Source organism: Rhinolophus hipposideros (genome assembly GCF_964194185.1).
Source record: "Rhinolophus hipposideros genome assembly, chromosome: 9".
Lineage (NCBI taxonomy): Eukaryota > Metazoa > Chordata > Mammalia > Chiroptera > Rhinolophidae > Rhinolophus > Rhinolophus hipposideros.
Window position 1 is genome coordinate 8,672,621 of NC_138055.1, and position 9,059 is coordinate 8,681,679.

Genomic DNA, 9,059 nt, shown 5'->3' on the forward strand with positions numbered 1-9,059 from the left:
CACCATACGTAGTTATTGCAGTATTATAGACCATACTCCCTATGCTGTACTTTACATCCCCATGAGTATTTTGTTACTGCCACTTTGTACTTCTTAATCCCTTCACCTTTTGTAACTACATATTTCAAACACAATGTGTGACCTAGTCAGGGGAAAGACTCAAACTAGCAAATGGCTCATCCTAATCCAGAATCCAGAGATGCCCAGTATAAACTGGGGATGATCCTAATCCAGAATCCAGAGATGCCCAGTATGAACTGGGGATGAGGGAGGGAACATGTCTGATGTCATCAAAGAAGGTGTTCCAGAGATCTTTGACCTGAGCAGTTCACTGGGATGGGGTGGGGGCATGCCCAGCAGAAGAAACAGCATGTGCAAAGGCCCAGAGGTATGAACTAGCTTGATATCAGTTTCAAGCACAGAGCGGGAGGGAGGAAATCCACAGCAGCCCAGGCTGGAGGAGGCAGAGGCCAGATCCAACCCGCCTGACTTCCATCTTCCATCTGCACTGAGGGGAACCATTGAGTAGGGGAGAGGGCACATGTATGTGAACTTGAGGAATGCAAATATGGCAACATGGACAGGGAGACTGGAGGAAGGAGAAAGGCAGGGAGAAGGGTTAGGAAGTTACGGTTATAACCCAGACAGGAGGCATCCAGAGGTGGGGATGACTGAACCATTTTAGAACCAGGTCTGTTAGCCAATTGAGAGGGAGGAGTTGGGAGGCGCTGAGGTGACCAGCCTGTATGCCTGGGAGCATAGCAGGGGGAGAGATGCATTCTTACCGTGTCTCCCCAAAAAACTAAGATCTAACCGGAAAATAAGCCCTAGCATGATTTTTCAGGATGACATCCCCTGAACATCAGCCCTAATGCGTCTTGGAGCACAACTTAATATAAGACCTGATCTTCTTTTCGGAGAAACATGGTAACTCCACGGAGGGACGGCCAGCCAGGAAGAAGCAAAGCTGGGAGGGTGGGGCATCAGGGAGGGGCCACAGCATTGGAAAGGGTACGGCTGCAAAAACAAAAACAAAATAAGTCCCGGCTGACCAGTTTGCCCTAGTTCTTTTTTAAAATTTCTATTGCGGTGTAATTGAGAAAAATGCACACATCTTAGGTGTACAGCTCCATAACTTTCTACCTATTTCTATACGCCTGTATAATCACCACCTGATGAAGACGTAGTAGATGCCTTTCCTCAGGCACCTTCCCATGCAATATTGCCTTTCCCCCTACACACACAGGACACTGCTCTTCTAAAGTCTATCAACAGGTGACCTGTTGACTCTGGGAGAGAAGAGTCCGAGCAGGAGGTGAGAAGGGAGGCTGTGGGTAGAGGAGACTGACCGGAAGCAGAAGGCTTTGCGGGGAGGGGACAACACCTGTGAGACAGTCTGCAAGTGTTTGGAGGGAAAAGAACCCTTGAGGAGGGGGATTAATGACTGGACAGCAGAAAGTTTGGAGAAGGGAAAGGAGGGGATACAGGGAGAACTTGGTCTGGGACAAAAGGAGAGGCTAGGCTTCCTCTGAGCTTGTTTCAGTCACCTCCCCTGTGCTTCTCATCACCTGGAAAAAACGTCTCTTATGTCGCTGGGCTGCTCCCTCTTAGGTGGGGACATCTCCTCTCAATTCCTACCTGCCGTTTGATGCACCCACGCCAACTCAGGGCCTCCCATGGGGGTGTTGATCACAGGCAGACCCCTGAGGCCAGCTCCAATGGGCCACTCCAACATAGCTGTAGCAAAGGAGAAAGCCTTCTGCTCCAGTGTTCTCTCTCCCCTCCCCCTCCCTCGTCCATGGTCTATTCCAGAAACAGATATGGGAAGAGTAGCTGAGAATGCTGAGTCCCCACGTCACATCCTCTTTCCCAGAGCCTAAAACACAGGCGCCCCCAGGAACATACCAATCATTCAGAGCAGTAAACACATTCCAAGCTCCAGCCTCACTCTGCCCAACCCCCAGACATCTACGATTCTCACTCCAGCCACACTCCAGCCACACTTCTCTGAGGTCCTCTCCCTGCCAACATGTGGGTTGCTGAGGGAGAAGGGGTCTGGTGTGCAGGATAAATGTTGCCATGGTGACATTGAACCACATCCCCCTCCTCTTCCTTTGGCCTGCTCCCTGCCACCTCTTCTTTCACCCTGACCTTGAGACACCAACAGCATCTCTCTCCTCCCAACTGTCCCATGTGAGGCCCATAGCCTATAGAGGTTCAGGAAGCTGCACATAAAGAGCTTGGCTTCGCCAAGGCTGCACTGCCTCTCTGGGAGAGGCTGATGGGATGGGAGTGTAGTCCAGTGGGGAGGTGGGAGGGAGCAGCCCTGGGGCACTGCCCCTTTAAGGAGGCCCCACTAGAGACCCTGACCACAGATCACTGCAGACAGTAACTCCAACTCCTGTAAGCCCCTGGGAGAATGGCATCTCAGGTAATTGTGCCTCCCAAGGCCTTTCATCCCAGCATCTTCAAAGTACCTGTGATTAAGGTGCGGCCCCTTTGAAGTCATCCCATCCAGTTTTACCGAGTCACTGCAGCTCTGAGACTGGGACACCCAGGCCTTTTGATTCCTCCTCCCCTCCTCTCCTCCCTCTCATTAATGCCTCTCAGAAACTCTGGGCCCTGCTTCTCTAGCTGCCTGCGTACCCCTGACCTGCGTGCCCCTTTCCCAATGCCAGTGCTCCTGGATTCTGTAAAAAATCTTACACACGTTCCTAGTGACTCCAAGGAAACTGGCAGTAAATCCCTCTCTTTGGCCTGTTTTCATTTACCTGTTTGTTTCGGCTAGGTAAGTTTGAAGTGGAACTCATCTCACCTGAGTTGGAGGTACAGGTGTGTATGTAACTGAGAGGACAGAAAAGGCTCCTTCTCTGTGTCTCCAACTTAGGCTCTTTTCACAGCCAACTGTAAATCATCACCTGCCGCATCTCTGATTCACACACACTCTCCCTCCACCCCCACTCCCACCCCCGGGGCATCCCTGGGAATGGCCTTTTCTGCTTGCTGATGGCCACTGGTGCCCTGAGAATCACCACCCCAGAAGGGAGAACTGCATGAAGTCAGAAGAATTTTCTCCTGCTGCATAATTTTCCTACTCCCTGTGGGGGCTGCTGTGGGTCCTGGGTTCATTTCACACATACCCATGAGGGCCTCCTGTGTGCCAGGACGCTCAAGGTGTGACCTTGGCCAAGTAACGACGATGCCTCTCTGTGCCTCCGTTTCCTCATCTGCCAAATGGCAGTCTCTGCTGCTTGCTGAGATAAAGAGCTTAGTACATTGCCTGCACATAGTAAATGCTCAATAAATAATAGGAAGATGATGAAAGAGGACACTAATGCCAGCTCCTGTGTGTCAGGTTCTGGGAATGCGAAGATGATTAAGACCTAGTCCTTGTTTGCCCTCCATTTGTATGTGGGCCCATTCTCCTGACTTCCTAAAATTTTCTATGTTTAAACACACACACACACAGACTGAGAAAAATAATGTCCCAATGACCACGTACGTGTGAGGCCTCAAATCCATCTCTGCCTTGCGCTTCATAATTAAGTGAGCCCTTAAATTCTCTTCCTTTGTGAAACTTAGTTGGAATTGGGTTTTAGTCCATTGCAACCAAAAGGGTCTAATTCAGGTAACAAGTTAGTTGGGTCCTCAGCACTCATGTTCTATGGATAGCAGCAGGATTGTCACAGTAGAAAGTACTGTGCCGACATTTTCATACATATTGATGGGGAAACTGAGGCTCAGAGAGGCAAAGCCACGTGCCTAAGAGCATACTGCTAGGAAGTCATGCCACTGGGCCTGTGCTCTGCCCACCACACTACGCTGCCTCTCCAGGACACCTGGCCAGGGCTCCGTCAGCATCCTTTGGGATAAGTGGGAGACGCAGAGACTGCAGGGTCCAGAGAGGTCTGGGCTCTGGGTCACTGGTCAGTTTACACTGCTGAGGTCTCTGCTGTTTACTCTGCACTCCCCTGCCAGATGCTAATAATGGATTTTGGATGTCAAGAGAATCCAGCTTGGTCCCAACCCTTGAGAGGCCCTCAGTCTGGTGGGGGAGACAGATTCATTCAGACAAATTAGGAGGTTCAGGAAGAAAACAGTGAAGAGAATAATACGAGGCACAGTGAGAAGGGAACAGAAAGGAGCAATAAATCATTTTTTAAGAAAATTATTCTTTTTTCTTATTCGGTAAAAAAAATTCTTTTTTTTTAGACTTTTATTTATTTAAGTGTGTTTTTCCAGGACACATCAGCTCCAAGTTGAGTAGTTGTTTCAATCTAGTTGTGGAGGGCACAGCTCACAGTGGCCCGTATGGGGATTGAACCAGTAACCTTGTTAAGAGCACTGTGCTCTAACCAATTGAGCTAACCAGCTGCCCAAATTATTCTTTTTCTTATTCTAAAAATACTGCATGCTTTTTGCAAACACGTTTTGGAAAATACAGAGAAACAAAGGGAGTGGGGAAGAGAGGGTAACCAGTATTCATAATTCTGTCACTTCAGAGGACGCACTATTAACCATTTGTTGTATTTCCTTCTAATCTTTTTTCTAAGCTTTTCTTTTTTTTTTTTTTTTAAACATAGTTCAGACCAGGCTGTCATTGCAAATTTATTACTGCCTCATTTACTCATATTGTTCTTAATCATTTCTCCATGTTATTTGAAATGTGTTAAGAGGTTATTTTAATATCTATGTAAAATGCCATTTTATGGATCTACCATAATTTAACTATTCTTCCATGAGTTTCAGACTATTTTCATTTTGTTTTGGTTACGGAGAAACTAATTAAAACAGAATGGGGGAGGGAGCATCAAGAAAGAACCAAAAGATGGTATCTGATTTGGTCTTTGAAGGAAGAATAGCTGTTTGCTGGAGGTGGAAAAAGGCATTCTTCCTTTAGTAGCCAGCAGGCAGGTAAAAAGGTGCCTGATGGCCTGGCTGGGCAGTTGTTATAATTGTCCAGAACTAAGGGGACCTGAATCAGGGCAGTCGTCCAAGGGGAGAGGAGATCAACATGAGTGGCATCTTTGAGCCTGGATGGATGTGCAGTTGCATGGAGGGTGGGGGAGGGAGTAGAAAAAGGGGGTAGATGTTTGTTTTCATTTTGGAAAGCCTGGGGGAGAGAATGAGGAAAGGCAAGGAACAACCAACCAGGGGTCCCAGTGCCACCTGCTGACCTGCCATGGCACTCAGACCAGGTGACTTTCTGTGTTGAGCCCCTCTCTGGCGATACAAGGCTAAAAATACTCACCACCTGCCTCTGCCCACACCAGCCTGGAGCCTCTGTAAGTTGAGACCCAAGAGTACTCTTTTTTTTTTTAATAGGTACCATTTATTCAGCGCCAATCAAGTGCCAGATGTTTTTTTTTATTAGTTTCAAGTGCACAAGACAAAGTAATACTTAGACGTTTATCATTTATATCCCTCACACTGTGTGACCCCCCTCCCCCATCCACTATCCCTCTGACATCGCACACAGCCATTACATTTCCACTGTCTCTATTCCTAACGCTGTACTCCGCTTCTTGTAAGTATATACATACATACATATATATATGTATATATATTATTATATATAATTATATATATATTATATTAATTATATATATAATTATAGTTGGCATTCATTATTGTTCAGCTTCAGGTGTACAGTGCCGTGATCAGGCATCTACATCATCCCTGAGGTGGTCTCCCAAATGGGACACATGTCCATCGGATACCCTACAAAATCTTTACAACATTATTGATTACGTTCCCCAAATTGATTTTCAAAACCCCGTGACCATCTTGTGGTTACTGACTGTTTTCTAATCCCCTCACCTTCCCCCTTATCCCGCCCCCCCGCCCCCCCCCCCCCCGCCCATTCAGCAACCCTCAGTTTTTCCTCTTTGTCTCCAAAACTGTTTCTGATTAGTTCATTCACTTATTCTCTTCTTTAGATTCCGCATATAAGTGAGATCATATGCTTCTTGTCTTTCTCTGTCTGACTTATTTCACTTAACGTAATGTTCTCTAGGTCCATCCATGTTGTTGCAAATGGTAAGATTTCTTTCTTCCCAAGAGTACTCTTGATGAGAAAGGGCTAAGACCCTGAATTTGGGTTCGGTTTGGCCTGACCGCTCTGGAGGGGACAGTGGATGTCAGATTCCGTCTGGTTTATAAGCTTTCTGTGCTAAGCATAAGCTATGATGATAGCTGAGCTTACAAGGACTTTGCCCTAGAGGAGTTTGTGTGGAAGGAAGGAGAGCTGAGAAGTCATGGACAAATGACTACCAAGCAATTAATGATAAGTAATGATAAGCCTTGGTCAGTGTGTTGGGATCGCCCTGAGCAACTTCCCACCTGGGGCTGGGAAGGAATTTTTCTGTGGGACTCTTTCTAGAGTATCTTTGTGCATGCTACAAATACTTTTTGAGCATGTTCTCTATGCCAGTCCTCGTACTAAGTACTGGAATTTTATCAGGAAACAAAAAGGACGAAAATCTTAGTCCTCATAGAGTTTATGTTCAACTGGCGGAAGACAAACTGTACAACAGGCAAACTATGTTATGATAGCAATTAAGTGATATGGGGAAAAACCAGCGTGGGGGGCGGAATAAGGAGAGCACGTGAGGGATCTGGCAATTTTACTAAGGTGGTCAGGGCAGGTCTCAGTGAGTGGGGAACATTTGCACAAACCCTGAAGAGGGTGAGGGAGGGACCATTCTCATATCTGAGGGAACAGCTATCCAGTGGAGGGAACGGCCAGTACAGAGGGCTGGAAGCGGAGTGTGGTTGGCTCATTCCGGGGAACAGCAAGGGGTTAGTGTGGCAGGAAAGAAGAGGAGATAAGGGTGGGTAGAATGTCAAATCAAGCAAGACTTTGTAAAGATTGGTAAGGACTTTGGCTTTTACTCAGAATGAAAAGGAGAGCCAGTGGAGGGTTTTGAGCAAAGAAGTGCCATGTCCTGACTTAGGTAAAAGCAAAATCTCTCTGGCTCCTATATTGACATAGATTGGGGCAGGGGACAAGGCTGGGAAAACAGAAACAGGTTAGGACAACATTGCAGTAATCCTGGTCAATTTGGGCTGCTTTGTATATAGTAAAGAGCCATAGCTTTATGAACAATTGAAAAGGATTTCTCAGAGTTTTGAAGGCTGAAAGTCTGAGACGAGGGTGCCAACTTGACTGGGTTCTGGTGAGATTGCTCTTCAGGGTTGCAGATTGCTGATTTGTATCCTCTGTGGACAAAAAGGGGGTTCTAAGGAAAGTAACCTCATAGAGTGATCTCATTTCTTCCGGGTGCGTAGTCACGCCCCAGGCATATAACTTCTTTATTTTATTTATTTATTTATTTATTTATTTATTTATTTATTTATTTATTTAACAATTGTACTTTTTTTATTTTTTAAAGAGTAATGTCAATAGAGTTATTGTGTGCCAATTCATTAATTTTTTTTTGGCATATAACTTCTTTAGTCAAAGGTTTATCTTTGCCTTAAGCAAGCCCTGTCCTTTGTTTTTGTGCCCCTAGGTTAACACATGTTTGAAATAAGCCTAATCACTCTCAATAGAACACATGAGCTTGTTAACTATCCTGTAATCCAGTCCCCACCTTGCTTTTTCCCACCTTCAAGTAATCTTTACATTCCTCCTTCATTTCATTTCTTTTCTTTTCTTTTTTTTTTTTTAAAGAAGGGCGCAGCTCACAGTGGCCCCTTGTAGGAATCAAACCAGCAGCTTAGGGGTGTTATTAGCTCCACACTCTAGCCAACTGAGCTAACTGGCCACCCCCTCCGAAATTTCAAATGCATAAAAGAAATGGCAAAACTGTCATTCTCCTGAGTATTTGAGATCTTGCTTCTTGGCAATTGTTGTCAGTTTTGGCTCCAATAAACCCCTTTAAAAATTCTCTACAGGTTTAAACGTTCTTACATGGACACCTCACATGGCAAAAAGAAGGGTAGAGGGCTCTTTGGAGTCGCTTTTATAAAGACTCAAATCCCATTCATGAAGTCTCCATTCTATGACCTAATCACCCCCAAAGGCTCCATCTCCTAATATCATCACGTTGGGGGTTAGGATTTCAGCACATGAATTTTGGGGGTACACAAACATTCAGTCCATAGCAAGAATATTGCAACAATCCTGGACAGAAGCTGGACGAGGGTGCTAGCAGTGGAGACGTGGTGGAAGAGCTCAGCGGCTAGATATATTTTTGCGGTAGAGCCCACAGGATTTCCTGCTCCTGCTGGGAAAGGGGTGGGAAGAGGGAGGGATTCAAGGATGACTCTTGGAGGTCTGGCCTGAGCGCCTACAGGATGGAGTTGCCAACTGCAGTTCCAGGGAGGCTGTGAGGGAGCTCGTCTTGTCTGTTTGGGAGAGAAGATGAGTTCTGTTGTGGGCGTGTTGACTTGGAGATGCTTATTGGATCTCAAGTAAGACGTGTTGAGAAACAGTTCGGGGGAGGAGCCGAGTGGGGATTAAATACATTTGGGGATCTTGAGCACATCGACGCCAGAACTTGACTGGAGTTTGTTTTTCAGTTACCTAACGGACGTAAGGTGGTAAGGTGTCGACCGGGCAAAGAGCAACCGGGTAGGAGATGTGAATGACATCTGAAAAACTTTGTTAGTTAGGTCGCCTAGAGCAAGGTGGAGCGAGACAGAAGCGCCACTGAGTGGAGTGGGAAGAAAAAGCCTCTTTCTCTGCGTGGTTGCACAAAGCACTTCGGAATACATTCATTTCATGCCATTCTGCACGCACCCTTCACTCGACAAATAGCCATTAGCGTATATTGTTTTATCCGCAAAACAGGCCCAAGGGAAAGAAATTAGGGTTAACAGAAGTGAAGCACCAGAGTGGAACAGAGCTTAGAGCCCAAGACCCTGTCCCCGCACCCCAAGAAGCTCCGTGATGGGCAGGGTTGCGGGGGAGGCGACTCTCGGCCAGTCGGTTTGCGGCGGCAGGAGAACCCGGGGTCGCCCCCGCCCCCTGCGGCGAGCTGGGTGTTCGGGGCGTGGCCCCTTTAAGGCGGCGCCGGTGATCTCAGCCGCGCGGCCGCGGGCCCGCCCTCCCC